Genomic DNA, 17,504 nt, shown 5'->3' with positions numbered 1-17,504 from the left:
GAAGTGTTTGATCTGGTGGGGTCAGGGACCCAGTTTATTTCCCTCAAAATGCCTTTGAAGTTGGGAAGACTTCAAAGAGTGGTTTTGATGTGCAAAAGGTCCCCTTTCAGTACAGGTCTGTCTGCCAGGGTCCCCATAGGGGGTTTGGCATTCCATTGTGTGAGGGCAGGCCACTAGCCCTTGAAATGTACGTGCCAGGCCCTCCACCCTTCCAGCCCAGAAAGACTCATTCACTATTCAGATGAGTTCAGGTGTGACTGATTATCCTGAGTTTGTGGTTGTCTGGGTGAAATGCACAAGGGAGCTGTCAACCAGCCCAGCCTAGACGTGGATTGCAGACAGGCTGTAAGGCACAGATGAACTTTAAGTACAGAGAAATGCTTACATTCTAAAAGTGCCATATCTAAAATAGAAATATAAAATCCAACCTCACCAGTAAGACGAATTTTCTATTACCATTCTAGCCATACTAAACATGACCTGTCTACCCCTTTCTGATCAGAATCTACTACTCAAATAGTATATGAGGGTAGCCCTGATGTTAGTCTACGAAAGGAGCAGACCTCACAGTAGTAGAAAACAAATTTAGGAGTTTTCCACTACCAGGACATATAAAACACACAGGTATATGTCCTGCCTTTTACCTACATAGCACCCTGCCTTACGGGCCTACCTTAGAGGATACTTATATGTAGAAAAAGGAGAGTTTAAGGTTTGGAAAGTACTGTTACATGCCAAGTCGAAGTGGCAATTACACTGCATAAACAGACCTTGCAATGCAGTCCTGAGATAATGGTTATGAGGCTACTTAAGGGTGGCACAATCAGTGCTGCAGGCCCACTAGTAGCATTTAATTTGCAGGCCCTGGGCACATGTAGTGCACTTTACTAGGGACTTACAAGTAAATTAAATATATACATATATATGCATATTTACATATGTGTGTATATATATATATATATATATATATATATTTACTGAAAAAATAAAGGTTATAGAGACCTTTAATTAGGTTCCTTTTCACGATTTTAAAAACACAAAGCCTTAGAGATTCAGCAGTTATAGATGTACTTATCTGAGCAGTTATAGCTATACTTATGGTAAGATACAATGCATCTTCCCTTAAAGTTACGTTATGGGATATAATATAGGCTCTCATTATGACATTGAAGGTAAATCCTGCTTACGGCCACGCGAACATACTGCCGCTTTGGCGAATATACGTTCATCGTATTATGACACACACACACCAATCTGACAGAATACTGCCACATGCCCAAATCCACCAGCCCAAAGGTCAGTGGTAAAGTGGCGGTCCCAACACCTATATCATTACGCCAACAAAACAATGATCACTACATCATGACCCACAAATCACCACGGCAGTCATTCAACGGTGGTAAACCATTGGCGGTACACACCGGCACGCCTAGAATAGACACCCAAATACTAAACAGCACAATGTTGTCCAATACCAAAAACACACACCTGACACTAATACACACACCACACACACCCACCCACAGTATATAAAACACACACCCACATCACCCACAACCCTTTACGAATCCAAATCACCAAGACTACTGTGACAACTAGACACCACACCACATACACCCATACATCCCTCACACACACCACTACGCACACCCAACCACAGTACCCGACACCCACAAACTTACACACACCATGTCCCCACAAAGGCACCCCTGTTTCACAGATGAGGAGTTGAGGGTCATGGTGGAGGAAATAATCAGGGCAGAGCCACAGCCGTTTGAAGCACAGGTACAGCAGATCTCCATTGCCAGGAGGATGGAGCTATGGCGGAGAATCGTGGACAGGGTGAATGCCGTGAGACAGCATCCAAGAACAAGGGATGACATCAGGAAGAGGTGGAACGACCTACAGGAGAAGGTACGTTTCATAGTAGCAAAGCGCCAGCTCGCCATCCAGAGGACTGGCAGTGGGTCCCCACCTCCCACCCCCAGTTCACAGCATGGGAGGAGCAAGTCTTGGCAATACTGCATCCTGATGGACTCACTTGAGTTGCCGGAGTACTGTACACTGGTGGGTCAATATATTCTACTTATCACCCCCCATACCTGCATGCCATCACACCCACTCACTTACATCATTCCACTCTATCCAACACACTGCACCTACACATATGACTAACCCGCAATGCCCAGCCCTGCATGCTATACCAATGCATGGACAGCCTCCCAGCCCTGCATGGACACCCACCACTAAAGCATGCACAGCATAGGGGAATTAACAATCCTACAATACATCAATATACACAAACTAAGGTTCCAGGGAAACAGCAACGATAGAGGGGCCGCAGCCAATGTCAGTGGAGAGGAGGTGCCACGACAAACCAGTCCCCCAACAGAAGATGCCCCCAGTGATAACAGTAACTCTGGACTTCAGGATATGGATCAACAACCTGGCCCATCAGGGACCACTGGACAGTCAGTCCCCCCAGCCCACTCACAGTCCACCACAGAGCCTCCCCATCAGTATCCAACACCACAGCACCCACCCAGCGTTCCAAAACTTCTGTCCCCAAGACATGTCAATCAGCAGTGTGTCCACCTGTACAGGGACCCCAGTCCACAACTCACACCCAAGACAATCAGGGACCTGCAGTCAGTGCCAGTGGGCACACCATTCAGAGGACAGAGGCTCAAGAGAACAGGGACACTGAGAGGACCGCTGTGCGCCAGGGGAAGGATAGGCCCAGGGAACGCACTCTCCAGGAGGCACTCACAAGATCTAGGTGCCTACCAACAATCCCAGTACACAATGGGCCAGAACCTTGACAACATGCAGGAGAACAAGCGGCTGCAGAAAGAACACAATCAGGAGATCAGGGAGGACTTGCAGGTTCTCAGCACCACCATGATCTCCATAGCAGGGGTACTGGCAGACATGGCCAACATCATGAGGAATTCAACAGCATACCAGCGGGCCCCTACCACTAGCCAGTCTATTGATCAGCCCGCCACCTCCACAGCAGCTAGTGGGCAGGAGTCCTCACCAGCACCCCTGCCCCTGCAGAAGGTAAACCACCTCACAAACGTTCCCTGTGACACAGGCAGAAGCCAGAGACACCTGCCGAGACCAAGACCACCGCCAGGAATTGAGACTCTCCTGATTGTCCCCCTTGTGTCCCACCCTGTTACCTCACTAACAGTGGGTCTGCAGTCAGGTTTAATTTTTTGGAGTGAATGAAACAGTGATTTTGGAGGTAAAATGTTAATGGACGTATTGAATTGGATTGTTATTTTGTGGCTGGTTAGTTATAACGTGAAGGTATAAGGGTTGCACTATATCTCTATTTTTATTCTTGGCGATTCACATTTTTCTCTTATTTATATATAAAGGTTCTTTTTAATTTTGACTTAGCATGCACACTAGGGTGATTATGGTGACGTATATAGGGATCTTTAGAACTACAGGTGCTATGCACGGTTTAATAGGGTGCTACTTTGAGTTTTGATTTGGCTGTTTGGATACTGTTTCATCTAATGGACTTTTGATCACTGGGTTGCACTATGAGTTAATGGTATATGTGTTGTGAAAATTAATATGATACTATTGAATGCATTTTTGTCTTTGTTGGTTTTGGGAATTCAGATAAGGTGATGTAAGAAGCGACTAAAATCCAGCCCTGAAGAAGTCAAGTTACAAGGAATTTGGATGCTCTGTTTTGATTTATGGTCATAAAAAGATTTGGAGGAATACTCAAGCTAAATGTAATGGACTTTGGAGACAACATGGACTACTACTAAGACTGTTCGGTGACCTTGAAAGAGATTGGAATTACTAATATTCTTTTCCTTTTGATTTCTGAGGGAATGTGCAATGAATTTTGTGTGTGTAAATTAAAGAGCCAGGAAATTTATGAATTATTATTTCCAAGATTTACTGCCTTTCATTTAGCCGTTTATTGCAAAATATGTGTTGATAAAATTGTATTACATACATAGAAACTTGTTAGAATGGTGAAAACCTATATCTTTAAGACAATTGTACATGTGTCCAACGGGTGCCTCAGCATTTTCATAACCACCCTGTCACCTTGTCCACTTTGTGATGCCTTTGCTCCGCTTCCATTGGCCTCTTGGATACTGCACCTGTGCTACAAACAGACTGGAACAATACCCTGGGCTTTCCTCTGCAATCACCCCATTCCATTGCACTTAACCATTAATGTTATAGCACTACAATAAACACCCTTGAACACAACTTGACTGATAGTATTTTATGTGTTGAAAATGTGCATTTAGGGGAACTGTCACATCTGGTGCAAATGATATGGACACTGTGATAGCATACAATTAATGACCTGTAACTGTCTGTAGTAATCACATCAGGACACTGTTGTCATATCACCAATATTTGTAAAATGACAAGCCATAGGTGACAGTAAGTTTAGATGCAAAGGAAGCGAATGCCATCATGCCACAGTCACGCAGATGAAATCAATAGTCAGAGCAATGATCAGTTCCACTGTCTCACCTCTGTGTCATTGGAAGTATTGACGTCTGTATAACTGATGCTCTGTTGTCCACATCCTCATCCTCTGCCTCCTCATCCTCACTGTCCTCAGGGTCCACTGCTGCCACGGGGCATCTCCAGTCTCCTCCTGCAGAAAAGGCACATGCCATCTGAGGGCCAGGTTGGGCAACATGCAGCATGCGACTACTTTCTGGCAGACCTTCCCGGGTGAGTAGCAGAGGGATCCACCTATCAGATGCAGGCGCCTGAACCTGGCCTTCAGGAGGCCGAAGGTCCTTTCAATTATTCTTCTGGTTCACCCATGTGCCTCATCATAACGGTTCTCAGCCCCTGTCCTGGTATTCCTCACAGGGCTCAGGAGCCACAATAGCTTTGGGTAGCCAGAGTCACCTGCAAATAGTGAGGGACAAACTTTAGCCTTACACAATCCTATGGGGATAACACCTCAAGGCATACACTGACATACAGTGGGTTGGACTCTGGCTCACCTGTTAGCCACACCCTGTGCCTCTGTAGTTGGCCCATCACATTTGGGATGCTGCTATTCCTCAGGACAAAGGCATCATGCACCGACCCAGGATACTTGGCAGTGATGTGGGAGATGTACTGGTCAGCCAGGCACACCATTTGCACATTCAGTCAGTGGAAACTCTTCAGATTCCTGAACACCTGTTCATTCTGGCAAGGGGGGGCTAACGCAATATGTGTACAGTCAAATGCCCCAATAATATTGGGGATATGCCCCATTACATAGAATCCTGCCTTAACAGTGGCCAAATCTTCCACCTGGGTGAAAACAATGTAGCTGCACATGTGCTTCACCAGGGCAGACAGAACCCTTGCCAGCACGATTGAAAACATTGGTTGTGACATGCCTGCTGCCAAGAGCACTGTCACTTTGAAAGAACTAGTTGAGAGGAAATGGAGCACTGATAGCACTTGTACAAAAGGGGTATCGCAGTGGGATGATGGATGGCTGATATCAGGTCAGGTTCCAATTGCTCTGTGATTGTGGCCCTGTCCAGTCTATAGGTGAGTATAATGTGCCTGCCCTCCAGCGTAGCCAAGTCACAAGGGGTCTGTACATGGGGGTTTGTCTCCTCCTCTTAGTCATCCCCAGTGGTGGGTAACTAAGTGACACAAGAGCGAGTAGGCTGTCACAATTTGAACAATGGAACCACCGCCTTAGTGTACATACAGCATCAATGTGATTGGACAGTGGGAATGGCAATGTATGTGCTATTTTAGGCAGTGACACAGTTATGGTTTATCTGATCGTTATCCACCACCATGAAATGGTGACCTCCTGTCCTGTATCTTGGGAAAGGTGGAAGTGAGGTAACTCTGCCAACGTTAGGCGTCGTGGCGGAAGGTGGTCTTGCACCGCGGTGCAATTCCTCATTGGCTAATATGGGGCTCTAAGGAGTGCCGTGGCCAATGGGGATCTGCGCCAGGGGTGACGGAATACACCGTAACGGACGTGACTGCCATTTCCTATCCAACTCCTTACTTGTTTCCTGACTTCCCACAGGACGACACCTACACTGCGTGTGCTGCTGTGACCTGTGTCTGGAACCTACCATGGCCCCTGTGACCAGGGAAAGGGCCCCTGCCTTCACTTCGGAGGAGTTGGAGCAACTGGTGGATGGGGTCCTACCCCAGTATGGACTGCTGTATGGGCCTCCATGGTGAGTACACCGTGGGCATGATGCATGTGGGAAGGATGCATGTTGATGTGTGTGTAAGCATCGTGTATTTGGGGGGATCTCTGGTGGTTGTGTACATGGTGGGTATTGGGCTTTGTCTTTGCCAATGGTGATGGAAACGGGATTGGTGGGCCATATGTGTGAGAGGCTGGATTGTATGTGTAATGGTATCCTACGGTCTGCATTTCCTCTGCAGGTAAGCGCCCATCAAAAGAAGGGATTGTGGCGTGCAATCGCCAAGGACATACAGAAAAAACAGTGGGAGGACCTGAGACGCTGGGCATGGAAGACTGCGGAGGCCCAGCTGGGGATGGCCTACCAATGAGGAAGGGGTGCCCGTTGGAACCTGACCCCCCTGATGGCTGGCATATTGGCGGTGGCCTACCCAGAGCTGGATGGGCACTTGAGGGCATCACAGCAGCCACAAGGGGGTTAGTACAGTGGGCATTACTACAATAATTGGTAGGTGGCATGGGATCCGGGTGCTGCATTTGAGACTCTTATGCATGTGGGTGCCTCTTAATGCCAGGGCAGACATTGTAGCGTAATCCAGCTCAAGGTTAATGGGTGTATGGCAAATGCAGGTAACCTAGCTTGTTTGCATTCCATGTCAGTCACAGCTTTGTGGGTCCCAGGAGGGGTGCAGTTGGCAGTGTTTGGCCATCATCTTGCTGTGGCATCTACCGAAATCAATGGCAGTGCAATGGATAGTGCTCAATTCTGATCCCTGTGTGTGATGGTGCTGTGTATGCCAACTGTGGTGTTGGTGCTGTAACTGACCCAGTGTTCCCTTTCCTTCTATCATCCTGTCCATGTGTGCATTAGCATCATCTGGCAGAGGAGCACCAGTGACAGAGGGAGCTGCATTCCACAGGACCCAGAAAGCAGAGTCCACCGACGCCAAGGGGACCAGTGGGACGGATGGGGAGGGGAGCACCACGGTGGAGACAGGTGGTGACAACACTGACTCAGATACCTCCTCCAATGGAAGCTCCTTGGTGGTGGTGGACACCTCTGTGACCACCCCAGCTGCAGGTACAGCCGCCACCCTCCTTACCAGCACCGCCCCCCAGTAGCCCCTGAGCTTTCTCAAATTTGGTGTAATTCCATTTAGTGGTTTGGGTTATAGTTGTGTCTAAAAACTGCAAAATCTCCATAGACATTGCATGGGAAAAAAATAATTTGAAGACTTCCCTTTTTCTCAGCCCCCACTTGTGGATTACCCTGAATCTTCTCACACAGCAGCTAAAGTGAGTGGCAAAATAGTTCTGAAATTTTTGTGAAGATTTGTCAAACAGCGCCAAAGTGATTAGCAAAACAAAAAACACTTTGTGGGAAAATTTCAAACTAACCACTAAATATATATATGTTTGTGTGTGTGTGTGTGTGTGTGTGTGTATATAGGTATGTATATAGGTATGTGTGTACATATATATATATATATAGAAATACATATATAGATATAGATAGTTATATCGATGTACTAAGTTCTAAACAAAGAAATGTTCAACAGTGTCTAGTTTTAGACAACTAATTTGTACCTAATTAAAGGAATTATTATATTGGAAAATTATAACTTAACAAGAACTTACCCGTCCCCCAAAGTTCCAAGTTTAGCATGTTCCATTTGTCTAATATTGGTGCCAAACAAGTGGACAACAGTTGGTTTTAGTGGCATAGTATAGGTATATCTCTCAAAATATCAAGATCGAAGACCCAGCATACTAATTTTTCAATTTGAAATGTCATCTTTCAGAATTATTCCTAAATATATGACTTGAGTAGGGTGCTGTACGGGGCTTTTCTGGTTATTTCTGTATCTGGGAATCTGCCCAAACATTTCTGTTATATATACTACTCTGGGAATTATAGTAGCTGTACTTGATATACAAAATATATTATCATCAGCTAACACTGAAAATTGAACTCACACTTTCATTTGAGTGATACCTCATCCTTTTAGACTGTTCTTGTCAACAATGGCAAGCATTTACAAATGCTGTAGGTTTTGCTCTGGCCTACTGAGTTTTTAGTTTTTTCCCCCAAAAAATATGAGTAGAGATCTTGTGGATCTCCGCAGGCAGAGTGTTCTATATCCTTTGAACCAGCAATCAGAAGAAATAGTGCTAATTCTAACATGCTGAAAACTGATTTTGTGAGTGATCATTGAAGGTGGGTGTAGAAGTGGCAGGGCTTAGTTAGCAAAATATTGAGCGCTGGTACCCACGGATTTCTCAGAAGCACAGCCAGTGCATGATACATTTCAGGGCTGCTGAATACCAATGCTGAGTAGCCTTGATTTAGTCTGATGTATCTTACACCTACCACATACACTACCCACCAGTTTCTCTTTCTCTTTTTTTTTACTTTTTGTGTTTTTATGCAGCTCTAGGTCAAAGTCCTGAATGGAAACATAATTGCTGTTCCCTAAAAATGAGTGCTATTGGGCCCAAACTGTAGCACCTTTGAGCCCATGACTCAAATTGAGCACTGGTAAGAGGCCAAACAATTGGCCAGGAAATTACATTATAATTATATTTTTTAAAGATATTCCAGTCTGAAGGGTAAGGCATCAAAAAGTCTAAAAGTAAGGTTTAGCACCACAGAATTTGAGGGTAGAACTGAGAAGAACATGGGTTGCAAGATTTTGAAATGTTTGAAGGTGTTGGAGAAACATGAATTTAAGACTGAGATAAATGGAATTGTATTAGTCTAGCATTGAATTGATCAGGATTGAGATGACCGCACAGTGACCTTCAAAGCTGAGATAGTATGCGGAGCCCCAAATATAGGTAAAACATAAGAATAGGAATAGATCACACATGGTCTTGATTAGTTAGATGATGGTTTGAGTCAATATTGTCCCCAAGGGACTTAACACTGTCAGTACGCAGGGATACCTCTGTTTTATCAGGATTCAGTTTCAGCCAATGGCTGTCCATCCAATCCTTAACTCAGGTACAAAGTTATTTAAGAGAGAACATCAGTCTGATAATACTGGAGAGAGACTGAACATGGACGTAGAAAGATAGGAGGGTTTTGAGAATCCCTGGGGACTCAACAACTGTAAAGGGAAATTCTCGAGGTGAAGGGCATATACATGGCTATCTGAAAGAGCTGATTAACAGATGAAATCAAACAACTGAGCATCAATCCTGTAAAGTTGTTCATTATTTAAAGAGAAGAGAAGAATCGAATGGTTATCAGTGTGAAATGCCACTCAGAAGTCTTAGAGGATCAGGGCAGGGACATTGTCAGAGTATGTGACCATTGAAAGCATGAGCAGCTACAACTGCCATTTCTGCACCCCAGCCAACCTGTCTGTGCATTATTGAAAACAGACTGGGATTTAGGAAAGAATCAAAGTTGATTGGTATTACATGATCCTGGCTGTAGCAGATAGAGAGTAATTGGACAACAGTTGATCAGGTTGGACGAGATGGGGTAAATTTTTGTAAGAGCAATAGAAAGGGAACAAATCTTGAATGTCTGAGGCACAAAATCTGAGTTTATGGGGTGATTCAAAATTGGAGGTAGAAGAGGACCAAGGAAATGGGCAAGGGGTAGCAGGAAGCAAACCTGATAAGGGTTATTAAGTGAGCTAGAATTATACTGCAGCATGAGAGAAAGGAGGTTCAATGATGAATTGTGCTGAAAGAGGATTTTTTTGCCTAGTTGTCATAGATTTCATAGGAAATTAGTTTAATTATGGAATAGAAGGTGACATTACTAGTTGAATCTTGGATGTAAGCGATTTTGGGCCCAATTATGAGTTTGCTGGTGGACCGGCATACTCGCTGTGATGATCGGACCACCATACTCCTGGTGAGATATGCTTTGTGTTTAACATGAATTAATTTTCCTACTGTTGCACAGACTGGAATGGGAACAGCAAATTTACCTCTTCAAAGTCCGTCGCTTTCCCTACTTTTGCACAAACTGGAGTGGGAATGGTACATTTTCCACTCCGAAGTTCAAAGCTTTCCCTACCATTGTATAGACCGGAGTGGGAATGGCAAATTAAATACCTCCAAAGTCCAACGTTTTCCCTACTGTTGCACAGACTGGAGTGGGAAGAAATTATATATTATTGTTAGACTTTTCCTAATATCGTTTTTCTTATATTTGTTATTAGTATTTGGTTATTTTTTGCTTTCAAATCATATATATATATATATATATATATATATATATATATATATATTTTTTTTTTTTTTGTTTTTTGTTTTTTTTCTTCTAAATCATTTAATAATTTCACTGCAAATGCTATATTGATTGATATATAGTTTTCGCCTAAATAATTATGCTGCAAATGTTACATTGATATTATCAAGGATGTCATGATTGAGCTAATATGTTGGTAATTAGCAATGGATGGCATGTGCATGAGTTATAGTTAACTTAAGGCACGTGTTATAGTTACTTGAGCTAACCATAAATGCAGAATTTTTGTCATTTTGTGCAAGTAAATTCAGATCCTAGCATTTGTTTTTTTCAATGCATTTGTATGTTTTTTTTACATAATTTTAATTACCATATGTTAATACAACCTTCACATGCATGGCAAACAGCTGTGCATGACAGGGGTTGAGACTAACCCACTATGAGTACCCAACCCATTGCCACTCATGACCTTAGGCTGTGCATGACGCGTGTTGGTGGCAGGGCCTATAACCACCCTGGACCCACTTCATTATTTTATTTCAGCCCGGGAGAGGTGGCTGTCCCTGGGGGTGTGGTGGGGCCACACAAGTCCCACTGCATTAATTGCATGTTTAGCCCCCAGGAAGGTGAGGCTCCCCAGGGCTCTGGGGGCTGCCCAGGCTCCCCTCATTTATTTCCCACGAGTGACGGTCCCCAGTGTATGTGGGCTTGCCCCGCTGGCCTGCCAGCATACATATCTTGAAGTGCACTGGGGAGGTGGTGGTTTCTGAGGCTACCATTAGCAGCAGAAGGGGGACCCCATGCACCCCCTCATTTTATTACCACCAAATCCCTCTGGGACCTTACCTACATGGGTGCAAAGAAAAGAAAAGCTCAGGAGACTGCACTTTTTTAAAATCTCAGAATAATCCACAGATCCATTCATAGATTTAAAAAAAATCTTTATAGCACTTGTGTGGACCCTGGGGCAGCCCCGACCAAGGCCAGGGGCTCAGAGTGACACTTCTCTGGCCCTTTTTATTTATTTAGTATGTTTTCTTTCAGCTGAAGCCGAGTCCCAAGATGGCTGCCAACATTTCCTGGTTGAAGTGTTCGCAGTCAATCAATTCTCAGCACAAGATCGGGAGGGTGCGTGGATCCTTCGCATCCCTATATATAAAATTTGTTTTGTTTTTATATCTCAAAAACTACTGAACTGATTTATACCAAATAACAAAAGTCACTTTCTGGACAGCTACCTTTCTGCAAAATTTAGTGTAATTGTGTCAGGTAATTCAGGGTGTAGTTGTGGTTAATATCCCTAAGGAGATTAACATGGGGAAAACAAGTTTTGGGATCCCCCTTTTTTCAGCCAGGGTGGTGCTGAGTTTAACGCAACCAAGACTGCCTACACCCCGTCAGGATCTAGGATCCTGGCAGGGACAGCAGCTCGATGATGGTCTGACCGCCAAACTCGTAATGTGTCTTGTGACCGCCAGCCCCATAATGAGGCCCAAAGTCTTAACTACAACTACCTAGTGGTGACCGTTTTTATAACAGTACACTTAAAATAAGCATTATGTTTGTACTTACTATTGTAATTGTACGAAAACAACATTTTTGTATTCAATATTTTTTACACAATATTTTTTGTCGCAATATTGTTTGGATATTATATTAGTGATCCCCTGCATTTCGGGAGGTTGAAACTAGGTGGGGGTTAGAAGGCCAGGGTTGAGGTTGAGAGTGACAGAGTGGAACGGCTTGGCATTAGAATGTTTCTTAATGTGGCATGTTGCAACAGAATCCATGGGCTGGGTTATATTAGAAGGGATGAAGAAGGTAATTTGATGGTGATCAGCCCATATCAGTATGGAACTTTTAAGGAAAGAATGGAAAACCCAGGGTCGAATGTTACGACAAGGGAAAAGCCTACAAATTGCAATGCAAAAAATAAATTGCATGTCTGTAGATAGTCCATGAAGGATGGTACTAACATAACTCTTAAAGTTTCATATATGGATGTTAAAGTCGCCTCCAATTATGGGAAAAGACTCATTTGTGGTGATACCAGCAAAAATCATTTTTATGCGAGGCCAATCAAAACTCAAGCATTGACAAACCAATAAGTTGGGGATATGATTCCATATTATGGGGTCATTATAAACACGGCGACATGCTGGTGGTCTAAACACAGACCGCCAGCTGGTTGAAAGCCCTGCCAGCCCAATAATAAACATTCCACTGGGCCGGCGGGTGGAAACAGTGTTTCTGCCCACCGACCCAGCGGAATTCTGGGCCTGGACATTTCCGATGGCTCCACATGGAGCCGTCGTCAACGCTGTAGTGCAGCTGGTGCAGCACCACCCATCGCACATATCACTGCCCGTAAATTGGGCAGTGACCTGCGCAACGGGGCTGTGCACGGGGGCCCCTGCACTGGGCCTATGTTTCTGCCACCAAAATGAAAGCAAAAATAAAAGCATGTAGCCATCTAAAAGTGGCAGTCATATGTTTGCAAGAAAAATTTAAAAAACTATAATCTTTACATATAATGGTAATGCAACATTACACGTCTTCTTTAGTAATTAGCACTGGGATGCTCTGAGGGGAGGAGCTTACGCGCTATACAAACCATATCATTCATTCATTCAAGTCCTTGGTAAACAGGTGTAACTTTGAACAGTACAGAAATTGTTTTAAACTTTCATGCACATCTTAAGAACATATGATTATTTTGGGCACAAAAACATACACTTGGCTTTGAATTGTTGTAACCTGAAGGAATAGTTTAAACAAACAAAGAAGATTAAAAACTCTGGGAAGAGACTGGAAAGTGAAAAAAACATTGCAAAATATTAACCTGGCACTTAAATTAACTTTTTAGTTGTTGTCACTCACAGCGCAAGAGAGCCAAAGACTGAAGTGGGTTGACATAATACCCCAAGTTGTTTTCTGTAGTAGGTGAGAGTACAATTTGAATGATAATTTAATAGATCAGTGGATAAAGAAGTCCCACCATGTAAGGGTGTTTGTTTGTATTTTTGTATTTTTCTTATTTAAGAACAGTTTTGTTTTATGAGACAGGCAATAGAGCTAAAGCTGTCCATATGCCAAACCTACAAATGGCTGCCTTTATGTACAAAAAAGTACACCAGGGCATAGTTGCCTATTACTCCTCGTGTGATACTACCCTGGCAATTAGAGCCCCTGCAAGAAAAAAACAAGTAAAATTTTCCAAATTTAAAATATCTACTTTAATACCAAAAACCATGATACAATAATGCAGAGAAAGGAAGCTGTGATTCTTTCTTACCTGTATCCATATAAATATGACCAGAAAACACACAAAATTAAAAGATGGTATGGATTACATGTATGATGAAGCTGTTTCAGTCATTACTACTAGATATAGTTCTACTTGAAAAATTGCAAACAATTCTTCAAGAAGACTCATTGCAAACACACTACATATCTGGTTTCACACTTATCAAAATGATGCCAGTTTTAGCACCAACTAACACTACACATGTGTAGTTAAAAACTATGAAGTGTGGATCATTTAATATTCAGAAAATGTGTTGTAAGAAATTGGATTATTATTTGGGGTGGGTGACTACCTTTCCCAAAGATAATCACAAACCTTGTATGGGTGAACATTCATAGGGCCTCATTACGAGTCTGGCAGTCTGAAACCTGGACCGCCAGACCCATGGAAATGAGACTGCCATGGAGCTGGAGGTGTCTCCCCTGGCTCCATGACAAGGTTTCCACTGGGTTAACTGGCAGAAACCTCTGAAAACAGAGGTTTCCAGCAGGAAGTCCAGTGGAAACAGTTCAGCGGCATTGGCCTTGGCTCCTCATGGAGCCAAGGCTAATGCCATTGCACAGATGGTGCCCTCAGCTGAAAAGGTTGTGGGCAGTATAGGAGCCCCCCTCTAGCCCTCAGCACTGTCTTTCTGCCATTTTGTTCATGGCAGGGACCCCGCCATAAAAAGGTTAGCAGAAACTGGACTTGTGATCAGCATTGTGGTGTCGAACTCGGCAACACCAGGGCTGACCACAACTCTGATTGCTGTCAGCCCATTGGCAACCATGTTCCTAGAGGGGACGGTGTTCCGCTGGCTGTCCGACCACCAGGGTCACAATGTGGCAGTCAGACCACCTGGAGTCTGGTGGTCCGATCGCCCATAGTCACTCATTTAACATGTGCTCAACCTCCTGGTATCAATGGTACAGATCAGACAGGCTTGACTTGAGGCAATCTGTAAAGTATGTAACATATTTGTGGAGTAATAATAGAGGAATAAAGTAAAAATTAAAAACATTAAAAATCTTAGACTGAATTAGAAACATGGGGCCTTATTTACAAGAAAATGGTGCAGCATGGCGCTGCAAGCCATGCTACATCATTTTGAAAGTTCAAGGATGCGTCGTATTTACAGAAATATGAAGCATCCATGTACTTTCCTCTGCGCTGGCACACAAACTGCTGCTTAGCACCAACGCTGGCACCTTCTTTCACATAAACAATCATTAATGGCTTTTTTCTCTTTCTAAGTGTTCTGCACAGTATAGCACACATAGAAAGAGGAACTAATGGGGAGAAATATTGTTATTTCTCACCATTGCACAAATTCAATGCCACCCCTTTGGTGACGGAGGAATCTGAAGCATTCACAGCTTTGATAATCAGGGAAAGCTTCAGATTCTGTCAGGTTCCATGGGTGTTGCATGGGAACACCCACAGCAGCACCCATGGAACACCCTTTTCACACAGTGTTCTGAGTGAAAGAGGAACGTATTTCGGAGGCCATGAAAAGCTGTGGAAGGTGATTTTATTTGGTCTTGTAAATATGGCCCAGCACACGGAGTGTCAGAAAAACGGATGGCCCAGAGGCACAGTATGCCCCTAGTGGCCTTGTAAATGAGACCCATGGAGTGAAAATTAATAAACAAGAAGGACACCAAAATGACCAAAACCCAATAAGAGGAACCTGATATATGCATTTTTAAGTATTAAATAGAAATAGCACCTGGAAACAAAGTGAAAATGATTGTCAAAACAGTAAACCGGGACACAGACACAATTTGAGGATGGCCTCTGGCTGGATATACCAACTAGGCACCAAATAGGTCTCACCTGGTCAAAAGCTTACCTTTAGGCCCTTGATGTCCCAGTGAACCACAGGAGTACTCTTCAAAAGCTTCCCAAGACCTCATGGCAGGCACTTATAGACTCATAGGATGTCAGATAGAGGCCAACAGCAGGGCTCAGCAGGGTCCAGCAGTATCTAGTCCAGGTCCAGTCTCTACTTGTCAGCTCTGTACTTCCAGAAAAAGGCCTCTTATAGCATGTTGTAGCTCCATAACTTAAACAAGAGGACAGCATCATGACACTTGCAGTCAATTTCTTTTTCCTGGGTAAAAGATACACAAGGTCTAGTCTGTCAGGGCTCCTCACAGGTCACAGATAGACGGTACAGTCCTCCTTTCTTCTAGCACGTGTCTGTGTTCTGAAGTTGGTGTCTGGAGGTGCCACAGTTGGTGGGTGCAACTGACTACTGGACACATCCTAACCAATGAAGCAAACATTCCTGTGACCAACTATATGCACTTCGGGCATTTCTAAGATGCAAATGTTTTCAGACACACTAAATATGTGCTCTGTGGACTGTGAGTATGTGTAAGGAGTGTCCTATGGTAATCCTACTGCCTTCACACCTCTAACTGTAAAATCCAGTTTGAGGCAACCACTGTACCCACAATTAAACCAGAGAAAAAAGTCTGGTAGCAAAAAAGCATCATTTTCTAGCAATCGTGCAGTGGATACACAAGAATTGTCTTGCCATTCTGTGCCTTTTCTTTCAAGTGCACCCCATGTTTTATATGTATAACCCAGATACAGGTGTTTGATAGGACTAAAACAGCTTTCTTCAGCAACCCGACACTGGATTCACAAGGATTGTATTTGTATTCTGTTCCATTCTTTTCAAGTGTACAGTGTGGCTCAATGGACCTGTCAAGGAAGATTGGACACTATGGCCCTCATTCTGACCTTGGCGGGCGGCGGAGGCCGCCCGCCAAAGTCCCGCCGTCAGGTTACCGTTCCGCGGTCGAAAGACCGCGGCGGTAATTCTGACTTTCCCGCTGGGCTGGCGGGCGGTCGCCTTCAGACCGCCAGCCAGCCCAGTGGGAAAGAGGCTTCCACGATGAAGCCGGCTCGGAATCGAGCCGGCGGAGTGGAAGCTGTGCGACGGGTGCAGTTGCACCCGTCGCGTATTTCACTGTCTGCGCAGCAGACAGTGAAATACATGTAGGGGCCCTCTTACGGGGGCCCCTGCAATGCCCATGCCAGTGGCATGGGCACTGCAGGGGCCCCCAGGGGCCCCGCGACCCCCCCTACCGCCATCCGGATCTCGGCGGTCCGACCGCCGGGATCTGGATGGCGGTAGGGGGGGTCGGAATCCCCGCGGCGGTGCAGCAAGCTGCGCCGCCGCGGAGGATTCAATGGGGCCGCGGTACACTGGCGGGACCCCGCCAGTGGTGCCGGTCCGACCGCGGCTTTACCGCCGCGGTCGGAATCCCCATTGGAGCACCGCCGGCCTGTCGGCGGTGCTCCCGCGGTCCTCCGCCCTGGCGGTCAAAGACCGCCAGGGTCAGAATGACCACCTATGTTGTCAAATGGAGGCCCACAGCCCCACCCTCCTAATTCTCCATAGCTCAGAGAAGTCATCTCTGCCATTGAGGACAGCCTATTAAATGTTCCTGGGAGGCATTTCCCACCTTTTTCCCACCTATGCTAATGCTAAGCACTGGCTGGGAATTGGCAGTTGATTCTGCTATTTAACATTCAGACAGTTCAGTTATGTGAAGTGTAACTTTCTAAAAGTTATTTTTCTTAATATTTATTAAACATACATCTTCATTATTGAGGTGGATATTAAATGCAGATTAAAAATCAATAACTGGAAAGTATTCTGGCTAGTCCCAGTCCAGAGAAAGAATATTATTCTTTATTATTGCTTCCCAGGATTTCTCTATGGGCCGGCCAGCCTTCAATTAGTTATAATAGCTTTGAGGTTCTAGTTACTGTAAGGATATGTTAATTTTAAATTTCACTATGTCCTA

The sequence above is a fragment of the Pleurodeles waltl genome, chromosome 6 (genome assembly GCF_031143425.1).
Source record: "Pleurodeles waltl isolate 20211129_DDA chromosome 6, aPleWal1.hap1.20221129, whole genome shotgun sequence".
Taxonomy (NCBI): Eukaryota; Metazoa; Chordata; class Amphibia; order Caudata; family Salamandridae; genus Pleurodeles; species Pleurodeles waltl.
Note: the sequence above shows the minus strand (reverse complement) of the source record.